Source organism: Cherax quadricarinatus, chromosome 28 (genome assembly GCF_038502225.1).
Source record: "Cherax quadricarinatus isolate ZL_2023a chromosome 28, ASM3850222v1, whole genome shotgun sequence".
NCBI classification, from domain to species: Eukaryota; Metazoa; Arthropoda; class Malacostraca; order Decapoda; family Parastacidae; genus Cherax; species Cherax quadricarinatus.
The window spans coordinates 32,274,886-32,291,658 of record NC_091319.1 but is presented as its reverse complement, the minus strand read 5'-3'; the positions used below and the strand labels follow the sequence as shown (position 1 = coordinate 32,291,658).

At 38.3% G+C, this 16,773-nt stretch overlaps 1 protein-coding gene across 4 annotated transcripts in view; it reads right to left on the bottom strand.

Annotated features, from left to right (window-relative positions):
- LOC128693198 (BTB/POZ domain-containing protein 17-like) overlaps positions 1 to 16,773 on the bottom strand; it is a 341,893-nt gene that overhangs the window by 303,035 nt on the left and 22,085 nt on the right. The gene's annotated exons all lie outside the window — the stretch shown is intronic.

Here is a 16,773-nt window from a genome sequence, read left to right as displayed (position 1 = left end):
GTATTTTACTTTTTGTGTTTTTAATGCCTAGTTCTATTACTAACTTAATATAATTTAGTATAAACTTGTTGTCTGGCATTTATATGCATTTATAAATGGAAAAAATGGCGGTCTGCCTTCCGGCGATGTCTGCTTTCCAGCGACAGCCTGGAACCTAACCCGCCATATAAATGGGGCCCTACTGTATACGTTCTTATGCTTAGCACCCCAAACGTATATATATATGTTTTAATTTTCCTGCCTCCAACTTTGGCACGATTGGCCTGAGATGCCTCGTCAGCATTGAATGGGTCCTAACTGGGACCATTTAGTACCTTGTGGGAGCGCCAGTTAAATTGAGCTCCAGCTAGAGCAAACAGTGCAGCAAACACCAAGGATTCACTGATGTAATGTCATGTTAACACTCCTCTTTTAAGAGGAATGTGATGTTAACCCCAAGTTTAGGGTATGTCGATCTCTGTCTATCTGTATCTCTGTCTATCTCTGTCTGTCACTATCTATCTGTCTCTATCAGTCTCTGTCTGTCTATCTGTGTCTGTCTCTGTGTCTCTGTCTATCTCTCTGTCTTTGCCTTTGTCTATCTCTGTCTATCTCTTTCAATCTGTTTATCTCTGTCTCACAGGTACACATAAATACAAGTATACAGGAAGGCCCCGCTTTACGGCGTTTCACTTTACGGCGTTCCGCTAATACGGACATTTCAAATTATGACCAAAACTCACTATACGGCTCCCCCCACCTGACTTTCTAATACGGTCACCGTGCCCCACCCTGTTTGTTTACATTCTCCATGAGCTCAGTAAGCACTAAGTCTCTCCATTTTGTCTGGAAACTCCAAAATTTCAAATGTTTTTAAAAGTTATTTCATATTTTATATATACTCTGATAATTATACTTATGTATACCTGTACCTAAATAAACTTACATACATCGAGTCATTTAAATGTCGTATATTACGTTAATATACACATTTTCATTAATCCATCCATGATATTTTTTTCAAAATTATATAATAAACACGATGCATAACATATAAATAAGATAAATACACCCCACAGTAGAATAAATAAACATAAATGTGAGATGTGAGCAGACGACTTGCACAAGTGGTGATAATAACAATACTGAGTCTCATTAAATGTCGTATATTACGGTAATATACACATTTTCATTAATCCATCCATGATATTTTTTTCAAAATTATATAATAAACACGATGCATAACATATAAATAAGATAAATACACCCCACAGTAGAATAAATAAACATAAATGTGAGATGTGAGCAGACGACTTCCACAAGTGACGCCATAATAACAATAGTCACCGAGTCTCATTAAATGTCGTATATTACGGTAATATACACATTTTCATTAATCCATCCATGATATTTTTTTCAAAATTATATAATAAACACGATGCATAACATATAAATAAGATAAATACACCCCACAGTAGAATAAATAAACAAATGTGAGATGTGAGCAGACGACTTGCACAAGTGGTGATAATAACAATACTGAGTCTCATTAAATGTCGTATATTACGGTAATATACACATTTTCATTAATCCATCCATGATATTTTTTTCAAAATTATATAATAAACACGATGCATAACATATAAATAAGATAAATACACCCCACAGTAGAATAAATAAACAAATGTGAGATGTGAGCAGACGACTTGCACAAGTGGTGATAATAACAATACTGAGTCTCATTAAATGTCGTATATTACGGTAATATACACATTTTCATTAATCCAGCCATGATATTTTTTTCAAAATTATATAATAAACACGATACATAACATAAAAAGATGATAAATACACCCCACAATAGAATAAATAAACATAAATATAAGATGTGGGAGCCTGGTTTGTTTACATAACTCTGCGCCTGTTACCTCTCATGTACTCATTCTTTCTCTCTCTCATTTATTCGTTTTATCTCATTTACTTACTCCTGACCCTACATTAAGACTACAAATATTTTAAGGTAAGTAATGAGTGAACTGTATATACATTTTATCGCTCTGGGATGCTTAAATATCATAGAATAGTATGTGTGGGTGGGGTGGCCTGGTAAGGTAGCCTGGCTTATTACAATACATACCACACTTGATTTCTTACAATAAATACTACTTGTCTCACCCTAGATTAAGACTATAAATATTTTAAGGTAAGTAATGAGTGCATTATGTGTGTATTGTACTTTTTTATTGTTTTTTGATGCCTGGTTCTATTGCTAACTTAATATATGTTAGTGTAAACTTGTTATCTAGTGTTTGTATGCATTTTTAAGTGGAAAAAAAGGGTGTTCCACTTTACGGCGGTTTCCGCTTTACGGCGGTAGCCTGGAACCTAACCCGCCGTATAAGTGGGGCCTTCCTGTACAGTGGACCCCCGGTTAACGAACTTTTTTCATTCCAGTAGTATGTTCAGGTGCCAGTACTGACCGAATTTTTTCCCATAAGGAATATTGTGAAGTAGATTAGTCCATTTCAGACCCCCAAACATACACGTCCAAACGCACTTACATAAATACACTTACATAATTGATCGCATTTGGAGGTGATCGTTAAGCGGGGGTCCACTGTACGTAGTATAAATTACCTAGGATAACCCAAAAAATCCAGACAAAGTGAAGATGTGAGTAAACGTGATGACGCAGTCTTGTGGTTCTCTCTGAGACAGAGAGCTTGACAGACAGACAAATACAGACATGTTTTTGTACCAGGGAAAACAAAGCAAGGGCAATGCTCATCAAATGTCACCTCTAATCTTTTCTTATCTGCTGCACCCTCCCCCACCCTCATGTATACTCATCAAACATCAGCTCTTATCAGATGTTATCTTATCATGTCACTGTCAGGGGTGGACTTAGTTTTTCATGCTTCAAGGGAACTTATTATTACCTATTATTATTATGTATTCTTCTCCTACTCCTTCTCTTCCTCTTCCTCCTCCCCCTCCTTCTCCCCTCCTCCCCCTCCTTCTCCCCTCCTCCTCCTCCTCCCCTCCTCTTCTCCCCTCCTCCCCCTCTTCCTTTTCCTCCTCCTCCTCCTCTTCCTTCTCCTCCTCCTCCTCTTCCTTCTCCTCCTCCTCCTCCTCCTCTTCCTTCTCCTCCTTCTCTTCCTCTTCCTTCTCCTCTTCCTCCTTCTCCTCTTCCTCGTCCTCCTCCTCCTCCTCCTCCTCCTCCTCCTCCTCCTCCTCCTCCTCTTCCTCCTCTTCCTCCTCTTCCTCCTCCTCCTCCTCCTCATTATTATTATTATATACTTCCACATATCCAAAACATTCTGGGACCTATAAATACTTTGCATATATTCCAAGACAATAGTAAATGACCAAGGCAGGTGTAAATGTCCACCTGTCAATGTCTTTGTGACAATCTGAGTACAATTTCAGTACCTAATACTAGTGTCAGAACAAAGATTGGTTATGAAATGACAAGTACTACTATAAACTGTAATTATGAGAACATAAAAATTATATAAAATAATATGAAAAATCCTAGGTAGTAGGTTGGCAGAGAGCAACCATCCAGGGAGGTACTACCATCCTGCTAAGTGAGTGTAAAACGAAAGCCTGTAATTGTTTTACATGATGGTAGGATTGCTGGTGTCCTTTTTTCTGTCTCATATACATGCAAGATTTCAGGTATGTCTTGCTACTTCTACTTACACTTAGGTCACACTACACATACATGTACAAGCATATATATACACACCCCTCTGGGTTTTCTGCTATTTTCTTTCTAGTTCTTGTTCTTGTTTATTCCCTCTTATCTCTATGGGGAAGTGGAACAGAATTCTTCCTCCGTAAGCCATGCGTGTTGTAAGAGGCGACTAAAATGCCGGGAGCAAGGGGCTAGTAACCCCTTCTCCTGTATAAATTACTAAATTTGAAAAGAGAAACTTTTGTTTTTCTTTTTGGGCCACCCCGCCTTGGTGGGATACGGCCGGTTTGTTGAAATATAATAAAAAATATGAAAAATAGAAAAAAGGTATATCGGCAACACTTCTGCAAGCGACAGGACTCCATGTTGCTGTCAAGTGAACACTGGATGCCAACTTCTCGGCCTCATATCTCTGTAAGTACTGACCCTAATTTTTTTTTATTCTAAAACACTTAAAAGTATGTGCTCTTTTTTTTCTATAAAAAAAAAATTCAAAATATTCGGGGCGCAGCACGAGTGAACGTATATACAGTATATGTTTGGACCGTTTAAGGTTTAAAATCACTAACAGTGTCTTATTAGTCTTGAGGACGCCATATTCATAATAATAATAATAATAATAATAATAATAATATGCAATAATAATCACTGTGAGGTACATTAAATGTCATTCTTTCTTTCAACGCACCAGCCATTTCCCACTGAGGTGGGGTGGCCCAAAAGGAAAAACGCAAGTTTCGCCTTTTAAATTTAGTAATATATACAGGAAAAGGGGTTACTAGCCCCTTGCTCCTGGCATTTTAGTTGCCTCTTACGACACGCATGGCTTACGGAGGAAGAATTCTGTTCCACTTCCCATGGAGAATTAAATGTCATATATGTTAATACAGCCTCTCCTCACTTAGCGACGTACTCGTTTACTGACGCCTTGAACTTACGATGAGCTCTCTGACCAATATTTATACCTAAATAATGTATATTAGAGCTGATTTCCTCTATTCTGATTATTTCAATATACAGTACACTACTGTATAAACATTTGAAAATATACTTGAAATGTTATAAATGGTGCAAAGGTGACATTAAAACAATATCAAAGATGGTTGACACAAACTCAGTACCATTATAGTATGCTCCTCACTTAACGACGAATTCGTTTAACGACGTGGTCTCAGGAATGGAACTCCGTCGTTAAGTGAGGAGAGGCTGTAAAAAACATTCTCATTAATCCATCTACTATATTTTTTCAAAATCATAAAATAAATATGCTATGTAACATACAAACATGATACAGTGGTACCCCGGTTTTCATCTTTAAACCGTTCCAGAAGGTTGGTCGAAATCTGAAATGGATGAAAACGAAGTAATACAGTGGAACCTCGGCTTACGAATGCCCCACCATGCAAATTTTTCAGGGTACGAACAGTCACTCAATCGATTTTTTGCTTCTGGATACGAACGATATTTCAGGATGTGAACTTCCCCCGAAAGAGGTTCCTTGGTGAGGGGGGGCTCTTGATCAAGGGAATTGGATCTGTGCTCCACTTCCATAAATTAATAATAATAATAATAATAATAATAATAATTATTATTATTATTTTTTTTATTATTACACTGGCCGATTCCAACCAAGGCAGGGTGGCCCGAAAAAGAAAAACTTTCACCATCATTCACTCCATCACTGTCTTGCCAGAAGGGTGCTTTACACTACAGTTTTTAAACTGCAACATTAACACCCCTCCTTCAGAGTGCAGGCACTGTACTTCCCATCTCCAGGACTCAAGTCCGGCCTGCCGGTTTCCCTGAACCCCTTCATAAATGTTACTTTGCTCACACTCCAACAGCACGTCAAGTATTAAAAACCATTTGTCTCCATTCACTCCTATCAAACACGCTCACGCATGCCTGCTGGAAGTCCAAGCCCCTCGCACACAAAACCTCCTTTACCCCCTCCCTCCAACCTTTCCTAGGCCGACCCCTACCCCGCCTTCCTTCCACTACAGACTGATACACTCTTGAAGTTATTCTGGAGTGTATCAGTCTGTAGTGGAAGGAAGGTGGGGTAGGGGTCGGCCTAGGAATGGTTGGAGAGAGGGGGTAAAGGAGGTTTTGTGTGCGAGAGGCTTGGACTTCCAGCAGGCATGCGTGAGCGTGTTTGATAGGAGTGAATGGAGACAAATGGTTTTTAATGGGTTAATTATTATTACATGTATTATTATTACTATTACAGTATTATTATAATAGTACATATGGGCCTAGTATGGGCCTGCTGGCCCATACTCAGTACCTGGTCAGAAAAGTGGCAGATGCAGTTCAATGTAGACAAATGCAAGGTTTTGAAGCTGGGGAATGTTCATAACCCTAGCACTTATAAGTTAAATAATGTAGAACTTAGCATACAGATAGGGATAAGGACTTGAGAGTTATGGTAAGCAGCACCCTTAAACCAAGACAGCAATGCCTAAGTGTACATAATAAGGCAAACAGATTACTGGGATTTACAGTGGACCCTCAACCAACGGCGGCATCGACTAATGCCAAAATCGACTAACAGTGCTCTTTGGCGTCAAAAAATTGGCTCTACCAATGGCGAAAAACTCATAAAAAGGCTTTCGCCCCGAACGTTTTCATGCGGCCTGAGCAGGTCTAGCCACTCCAAGAATCCATGTACAGTCAGTGTGCCAGTGTTTACAAGCCGTTTCGGTCAATTCCACGTGTACCTGCGATATATTTTGTATTACTCCAGTGTTTTTAGTGCTTGTAACTGCTAAATAAGCCACCATGAGCCCAAAGAAAGTTTCTAGTGCCAGCCCTGTGATAAAGAAGGAAAGAAACACAAAAAAATTCAAGAAAAAACTCATAGCAAAGTACCAAAGTGGAGGAGGAAGAGAGAGGGCAGCGGCAGCGGCAGCAGTGACCTCCGAGCTCCGTACTTTTCTCCAACTATCAGAGCTACCAATGCTCCTATGATGACCTAGTTACATGCAAAACTGCACTACCCAACGTAGCACCCAGAATGACCAAAGATTACCAACAGTGAAACCTACAAATCGAACATAATAGAGATCAAAGGAAGACTGCCCACAAACCGAAAGCAACACCCCGCTGCCAGCCGAACAGCGTAACCCTAAACTTTGTATAACTACAACTTCTTCTTAACTACAACAATTCCTGTAGTATTATGAGGTGCAATCTAAGAGGAAACAGCACCAAGGCCAGCAAGAAAACACCGAAAAATCAACTATTCAACAAGTGTAGCCAGGAGGTCGCCGGCCCAGCAACCACCCCACTCACCACCACTCAAGGCGACACCACAACAATAACAAACATGGCTGCCACCAGCCCATCCTCCCCTCTCTTCCCCGGATTCAACCTACCAAGTAGTCTCTCAGGTATGACCAACGATCCAGATACCCTAAAGTCATGCATCTCCAACTTAGTTATTGAAAATATGAATCTTCGAGAGACGCTAACAAAACAAGACACCAGGATGACACAACTCGAGAACAAAATCCTCAGTCTTGAACAAAAGTTATCAACACCAGGAATGACAAACTGTGGCAAGACCATCCAGTCAGTCATAGATAGCCATACCCAACAAATAATATCTCTTAATACAAAGGTTGAAGAAGCAGTAAAAGAATGGAAGAACAACTTAGATAACCAGTTCAGTGACTACTTTAATCTCCAAGAAGATAAAACTGAACAAGATAAACTATCGGACGCAGTAATAGTTAACAGTCCACTTTTTCCCAGTGATATGAACCAAACAAACAGTACAGAAATTACTCTGCAGATCATAAAGGACCAAACAAGTGTTATTGTACCAGAGTCTGAAATAAAAGAAACCAGGTTACTAGGATCCCATGGTAGAAAAAGTGTTATGCTTAGATTCCACTCACATGACAGGAAAAAAAGACTTAATTATTACATCTATTGAAGTAAAGAAAGAGGTATACATAAACGAGTGTCTTACCAAAAAACGTCAGAACCTCCTGTATAGAGTCAGAAAACTTAAACGGGAGAATAACGACACAATACACCAATGCTTCACACGGGATGGGAAAATTCTTGTTAGGAAAACAAATGTAGGTCAACTGTACACAATCACGAACGAGAATGATCTATCACGATTTCTCAGGGATACTAATCTTACAGAGAATAACTAAACAATATCCAACTTAAAAGCCTACATAGTGTAGTGTATGTTTTGCTCCATTATTGTTCAAATTTCATTGTGCAATCTCTTAGTATTTAAATAATCAACTACCTCATTTTGTGATTTTACTAGTAAACATAAGTCACCTTATGTAATTTTCTTATTTACTATTGTTTGCTTAAACATTAGCTGAATTGATACTTTCTCTGTCCATATTACTACCTCATATTTTTTTAAATACTATCAATTGATATTACCTACTAAAATTAATAATTATCATTTTTACTATAATTTCAATTTACTCTTAACATTTTTGACATTTAACCCTTTGAGGGTTTTGGTCGTACTAGTACGTCTTACGCGTAGGGGTTTTTGACGTACTAGTACGCATAAATTCTAGCGGCCTCAAATCTCGCGCGAAAAGGCTGGTAGGCCTAGGTGTGAGAGAATGGGTCTGCGTGGTCGGTGTGCACGGTAGAAAAAAAATCTGGGACCCAGTGGTGCATTGTGGGAATGCCCTCTTAGTAAACAATGTCCACCATGCCTCGCGGTAAGAAGGTTCTCACTCCTCGGCGAATTGGGACACTTTTGTTCCCCAGTGACAGTTCTAATAGTGATGGAAGTGCCAGTGAAGATGAGTTTCGTGGTTTTAGTGAGATTTTGACCGAAACTAATGACCATAATATCGGTAATAGTGAGGAAAACCCAGACGACCCTCAGCCTTCCACCTCTGGTGCTGGGCCCTCTTGTTCACGTTCAGTTGTTCCAGAACCCAAGAGGAAACTTCTATTTTCCCAAATCCCAGACTCAGATGAGAGCATGGGTGATGATAGTGATAGTGAATATGAACTACAAGCTCTTCAAACTAGTTCCAGTAGTGATAGTGAAGTGCAATATTCCCCAGTGAAGCGTCAGTATATACGACGATATATGCGCTCTGGTAGTGTGCCGTATGTTATACAAAGGGGAAGGAGTGTATCTCGGAGTACATCCCGTGGCTGTACAACAGCAACAGACAGTGAAAATGATGAAGATACTGTTGCAATTGGGATGGAAAATGTGAGTGGTGGTAGTGGTGCCGGCGGTGAGGCACCAGGAGTGGGCCATGCTGCCACCCATGCTGCCACCCACGCCACTGCCTCAGCTGATCTAGAACAAAGGCCACCATTCCCCACTCACCCACCACACCAGCCTCCACAACCACAACCTCCACAACCACAACCACCTGTCATTGTCCAGTACCCACCAGCAGACCGCACCTGGGATTGGCAGGAAGCTGTCAATTTTGTTCCAAATCCCCACCAGTTTGATGACAGCCAAAGTGGAATACGGCCATCTTGTGCACTTGGGAACAATGCCACTGAACTGGAATGTTTCGAGTTATTCTTTGACGAACCACTGATGAAAAGTATTGTCATGGAAAGCAACACATACTACGAGTACACCATGGCAAACACATTACTTTCACCAAAATCACGTCTACACCAGTGGAAGGAGGCAACTGTGGCTGAGATGTATCTTTTCTTTGCCACAATAATGCTTATGCCACATGTGTATAAGCACAAAGTGAAATCATACTGGTCAACAGACCCCCTGATTGCAACACCAGGTTTCAGTGATATAATGCCAGTGAATCGATTTGTGCTAATGTTACGTATGCTTCACTTCTCAGATAAAACCAGGCCTGACAGAACTGACAGGTTATATAAGATTAAGAATGTGTGTGTATCTGAAACAGAAATTCAGTACGCATTTTTATCCCTTCAGGAAGCTTGTAATTGACGAGTCTTTGATTCTGTTCAAAGGAAGACTCTCTTTCAAGCAGTACATACCAAGCAAGAGGAAACGCTTTGGTATAAAGTTGTTTGTGCTTTGTGATTGTTACAGTGGTCTGGTATTGGATATTATTGTGTACACTGGAAGTTATACATTGCAAAATACCAGGAAGTTATTGGGCATCTCAGGTGATGTGGTTCAAACAATGATAGAACCATACCTTGGTAAGGGGCATATATTATATACAGATAACTGGTACACAAGCCCCTCACTCAGTGATTTTTTGCGAGTGAACATGACAGATGTGTGTGGCACAGTGCGTGCAAATCGGAAACATATGCCCAGGTTTGACGCTGGCACTCGTAGAGGTGAGGTGCAGGCGTTTGCTGCCAATGACATCATGGCATTTCGGTGGCATGACAAACGAGATGTCACACTGTTGTCATCAATTCACCCTAATGAAATGGCAGACAGTGGCAGGCAGCATAGAGAGAGAAAGGAACCCATTCTAAAACCTGCAGCTGTGATTGATAACACCTTCAACATGCGTTCAGTGGACAAATGTGACATGCAGATTGGGTTTGCTGATTGTGTTCGCAAGAGTTATAAGTGGTACATCAAACTGTTTTTCCATCTTCTGGACATTTCCATGCTCAATGCTTATAATATGTATAAGATGAGCACCAGAAACAAACCACAGTACGGCGAATTCTGTTTGTCTGTCATCAGACAAATAGTATTCAAGTACCAAGGAACAGCACCTGCAATTGACCGCCCACCAAATTTTCAACAACTACCTGGTCGTCTGAAGCATGGTGATCACTTCCTGGTAAAACTGCCTGCTACTGCTTTGAAGAAAAAGGCTCAGAAGAGGTGTTACGTCTGTGCACATACAAAAAAACGCACACAACAACGCAGAGACACTCGTTTTACGTGTGAGGAGTGTAAAACTCCACTGTGCATGACACCATGTTTCAAAGAGTTCCACAGGCTGCAGAACTTCTAGAAACATTCCCTGTGACTGTATATGTGTATATAAAATATAGAAAAATAGTAATAAACAACATTTCATATCGTTTGTTTGTGTAAATATTTTCTGTAAACAAAATAATGACAACAGTGTTTACGCCCTTATTGTGTAGTATTGAAAAAGAAATAACTTACAAAATACTGATCATGTTGGCCTCAGAGGCCATAAAAGTTACTCAGAAAAAGAAAAATTGAAAAATAATTGAAAATAGTACATAAAAAAGTAAATAGAAAAATACCGGGTGACGGCAGTCGGCGATGTTACCATATGTTGTTCAATTTTGGCAAATTTCACGCCTCCATATCTCGGTAAGTATTGTCGTTAAAATTTTTTTGTTTAGCCTATAATGTTTAGAAAAAAAAACTATTTTTTCATAAGAAAAAATAATTTATTTTTTTTTTTAAATTTGGCCGACCCTGAGAACGAGTTTCGGAGAGGGCCTGTCGACCCTCAAAGGGTTAATAACCATTACTTGTCTAATTACCTTTACCTGGTTTATACCACATTTACTATCTTAGAGTACTCTTAATTACCTTGTACTGCCATATAACCTCTAGTATAACTACCAGTGCAATATTGAATGAAATAAACATTACTTTTTCACTTTTTTTGTAATCATTATTACAGTGGACCCCCGGTTAACGAACTTTTTTCATTCCAGTAGTATGTTCAGGTGCCAGTACTGACCGAATTTTTTCCCATAAGGAATATTGTGAAGTAGATTAGTCCATTTCAGACCCCCAAACATACACGTACAAACGCACTTACATAAATACACTTACATAATTGGTCGCATTTGGAGGTGATCGTTAAGCGGGGGTCCACTGTACTTACTAAAATTTTATTAAACACCATATTTACTACCAGTCAATTTTACTTTTGTACATTAAACATTATTTTTTACTTCCCATAACATTTTGTTGCCAAATTTTCAAGTTTGCATATTCAACTCCAACCTTTATATTATCCTTTGTACCTGTCTACCATCTTACTATCATATTATAACCAAGACATTACCATTATTCATTGTTCTTACCTGTCAATTTAATTTTGTTTACCACTACTTGTTTTTTTAGTCACTTTTTATTGTGTGTGCAATTAGTGTATATTCCAATTACTTTTTTGCAAGTACCAAAACTATCTTTTGCTAGCTAGTACCAACTACCTCATTTTTTTTTTTTTTTACTTTTTATTGTGCAATAAACTGCTCAACTTATTTAATATTACAAATCAGATCTTACTCCTAAACCAGTATTATTTCATAGTGACTATTTATCCATTTAACTTGTTTACCATTACTCAATTGTAGTCCCTTATATATTTTTTGTCCTTTATTTTAGCTCTATATAACTACCTTAGATCATATATTTGCAATTGTTAAACTAATCAAGGTGCTATTCTCAGGTGCTAAAGTTAATAAGTTCACTATTTTGCCATTATACTCCAAAGCTCATTTATTTGATTACCACTTTATTGTTCACCACAACTTATATTAGTCCCTTTTATATTATAATTTTATATTATAATTCTAACTTTAAAGAATTACCTTTAAAGTACTGCCTACTATCATATTCCCAAGCTCCATTATTTGATCATCACTTTATTTGTTCACCACAAATTATTTTAGTCCCTTTTATATTGTCTCCTTTATTTTAGCTTTAAAAACTACCTTAGCTCATTATTTTTTACATTTGTTAAATAATTCAGGTGCTATTTTTTTTTTAGCTTTAGAATATTTACTTTATTTTTTACTTAATTCTAACTATAGATTCACTACAAATCTTATGATTACAAGCATTGATCCTGATACCAACCTCTTATTTAATGACTTAAATGATTCAAACAGTTACTGTAATTACTACACAGCAGAACAATCAAAGGCACTTCTCAGAGCCAACAACAACATAACTATCTTTAACTACAATATCAGATCTTTAAGCAAGCATTATGATGACCTCCTAGCATTACTAAATTCCTTGCATGCCAGTATGTCCATTATTACACTAACTGAAACCTGGCTAAAGCCTGATACTACAGATGTCTATGCCATTCCTGGTTACACAGCCATACACAACTGTAGGCCAGACCAACAAGGGGGTGGCACAGCTATATACTACTCAGACCAACTAGAATGTATCACTAATACTTGCACAAGGGATGAACATGGGGAATATATAATAGCTAAACTCAAATCCAAATACCTACAAAAACCTCTCACAGTGATAAACATCTACAGAATTCCACAATCAAACATTAGCCAATTTAGTCAAAACCTAGGAAGTATGATAACTGATGCACGCATGAACAAAGATCACTTACTACTCTCAGGTGACTTCAATATAAATCTCCTGCAAGACCAGGACCCACACATTACTGAATTCACAAACACAATGAGTAACTGCATGTTGCTACCAACAGTAACTAAACCTACAAGAGTTACAGAGACTAGTGTTTCCCTACTTGACCACATCTGGACCAACACCATATCCCCTTTAAAATCAGGCATAATTACAGATAATACCACAGACCACTACCCTACTTTCCTCATAACAACTCTTGGTAAAATACCCCAAGACACTACTAAAGTCACCTTCAGACTTCACAATGAGGCAGCCATTAATAACTTCACAACAGCAGTAACAAACATTGACTGGCACACTGAGCTAGAAATCTACAGAGATATTGACGAATGTTTTAATAATTTTCTAAAAAAGACCCAATACCTTTATAACAAGCACTGCCCTAAAAAAACTAAACAGATGACAGCTAAGAGACTGAACAGTCCCTGGCTAACACCCAGCATTCTCAAATCCATAAATACAAAACACCAATATGAAAAACAGTACAGAATGGGTCACATAACCAGAGACCAAACAAAACGTTACTCATCAATCCTAACCAGCCTGATAAGAAGGGCAAAAAAATTGTATTATGAGAACAGATTATCCAACTTACGAGGTGATATAAAAAAGACCTGGAAGACCCTATCAGAAATTCTGGGAACAAAAAAGATATCATGACATAGCGAAATAAAATTAGCAAAATCAGATGAACCCCAACTCCCACCAACAGAAACAGCAAACAGACTCAATGATTTCTTCTCCACTATAGGTCAAAACCTTGCCAATAATATCCCAAGCTCAGATACCCCACCAAATGACTACCTCACTGGCAACTACCCGAACACACTGTTCCTAGCTCCGACTAACCCATACGAAGTCTCCCTTATTATCAACGCACTGAAAAACAAGGCAGGAGATTTAAATACCTTACCACCCTTTATATACAAAAAAGCGTCACAAGTACTATCACCAATCATTGCAACACTCTTTAACAAATCCATTGAATCCTCCACCTTCCCTACAGTTCTCAAAATAGCAAGGGTCACCCCGATCCATAAAGGAGGAGACCAAACAGAGTTGAATAACTATAGGGCAATATCCAATTTACACCCTGTCTCAAAAATCTTCGAAAAATTAATTCATAAACGAATCCACTCCTACCTCATCTCCCATAACATTCTCAACCCCTGCCAATTTGGATTCAGGCCTAATAAAAATACTAATGATGCTATTATACACATGCTAGAACATATATACACTGCAATAGAGAAAAAAGAAGTCCCACTGGGGATCTTCATTGACTTACGTAAAGCTTTTGATACAGTTGACCATGACTTGCTCCACGTAAAATTGTCACACTATGGTATTAGAGGGCACTCCCTCAACTACCTCAAGTCTTACCTCAGCAACAGAAGCCAATAGTATGTGTACGCAAATGGGGCAAGCTCTTCCGCACAACCAATTACAGTTGGTGTCCCACAGGGAAGTGTCCTTGGCCCTCTTCTCTTTCTCCTATACATAAATGACCTACCAAATGCTTCCCAATTACTCAAACCCACACTTTTTGCAGATGACACCACATACGTCTTCTCTCACCCGAGCCCAGTCACGCTAGCCAATACTGTAAACACCAAATTACAGAAAATATCTACCTGGATGAGGACTAACAAACTTACACTAAACATTGACAAAACCTACTTCATTCAGTTTGGTAGCAGAGCTACAGATGTACCTCTTTACATAACGATAAACGGATCACCTATCACAAAGCTAACAGAGGGAAAATTCTTAGGAATCCACCTCGATAATAGACTCAAATTTCATACACATATACAACAAATTTCTAAGAAAATTTCCAAGACTGTAGGCATACTATCGAAGATACGGTACTATGTTCCACAGTCAGCCCTCCTGGCCCTTTATCACTCTCTTATTTACCCCTATCTCACCTATGGAATTTGTGCATGGGGCTCAACAACAACTAACCATCTCAGACCACTAATTACCCAACAAAAGGCTGCAGTTAGAATGATAACAAATTCTCACTACAGGCAGCACACTCCACCAATATTCAAAACACTCAACCTACTCACCATACAAAACATCCATACTTATTATTGCACTTATTACATACATAGAACACTTAACTCTGATATTAACCCTCCCCTCAAACATCTCCTTGCCAACCTCAACAGAACACATGACCATAATACAAGGCACAGATCACTCTTTGATGTTCCTCGTGTCCATCTCACGCTATGCAAAAACTCAATGCACATAAAAGGCCCTAAAATCTGGAATTCATTACCTGTAAATATAAAAGAAACACTACCTGTTTATAAATTCAAGTCTCTTCTCAAAGTTCACTTACTCACTCAAAACCAAATAAATACTGAATAACTGAACCATATAAATTGTATATCCTAAATGTTACTCACAATTATATCACACAAATGTTAAACCTAACTTTATTTTTTTAAATACACTACCTAACAGAATACTCCATTCTACTGAATGAACAGCAATGCATGCAACCATAGGACCTGTCTTTGTAATACTCATTTGTATTTTATAGTTATCTGTTTACAATAATGTCTTATCACTGATTTCATCATTGCTTAGTTAATCTTAAGTTAATTTTAAGCCAGCCCGTAATGCTATGCATATAAGTGGCTTCGGCATGCTGCTCTTACCTGTATTTTTTGTACCTCTGTTTGTATGCTAAAATTTCTAAATAAATAAATAAATAAAAATGTGCCTTCTGAAATGATTCAGTGATTCTACGATATGTATGATACTAAAGCAGCAGGTAACGATAAATTCTATAGTGCCAGCCAGCTATAAAGTGTAGAATTAACAGTGTAGCAAGTAAGTTTAGTGAGTAAGCGATAGAAAAAAGACACGAAAGTATAAGTGGGGCCCTACTGTATTACACATGTTTCTCTTTACTTAGGGTATATGTTATAAGACATTTTGGCAGGATGATACTACCAGAGGCATAAAAACTGAAAGGATGTTGCACAAATGTTGCACATGGGTTATTATCAAGGTTTTTGATAAAGTGTATTTCCTTGACCACTTGTGTCCACATCCATCTCACATCCACTAAACTCAAGGTCAAAATCACTTTCCTCTTAAAAGGGGAGTGCTAATATGACATGGCATCAGTGAATCTCTGGTGCTTGCTACGCTGTTTGCCCTAGCAGGCACTCAATTTAACTGGTGCTCCCACAAGGTACTTAGTGGTACCAGATTTTTTTAATACTGCACACACTGAGTGTTAAGACCCATAAATGTTAAGAGGCATTCTATACTGACAAGGTATCTCACACCAAATGTGCCAAATTTGGAGACAGGAAAAATAAAACATTGAGACACGTTTGGAGAGCTAGCAGTAAGAACGTAGATCAACATTTGGACAGTTAAAGGGTTAAGTAATGATAATCATCTGCCATGAGCTTTGCTCACTCAAATAAGCCATTATCAGTAAATTTAAGCCTAGATATGAGAGAATGGATCTATGTGGTAAGCGTGCACAATAATGAGATAAAAAACTGCGACCGTATTATTGGATTAAAACAGCAACTTTGCGGTGTATTTTCACATGGCTTTTGCGGTTGTATTACAGAAATATAGATGATTTTGATTGATTTTAGCCCTGAAAATAGCTTGAAATTGAGCTCAAAGTAGTGGAAATACTTGATTTTTGCCAATGTTCAAGTGTAAACAAATGACGTCACACGTTCAATACACATCAACTGGTGGGTCTAACATACGTTCACAAATG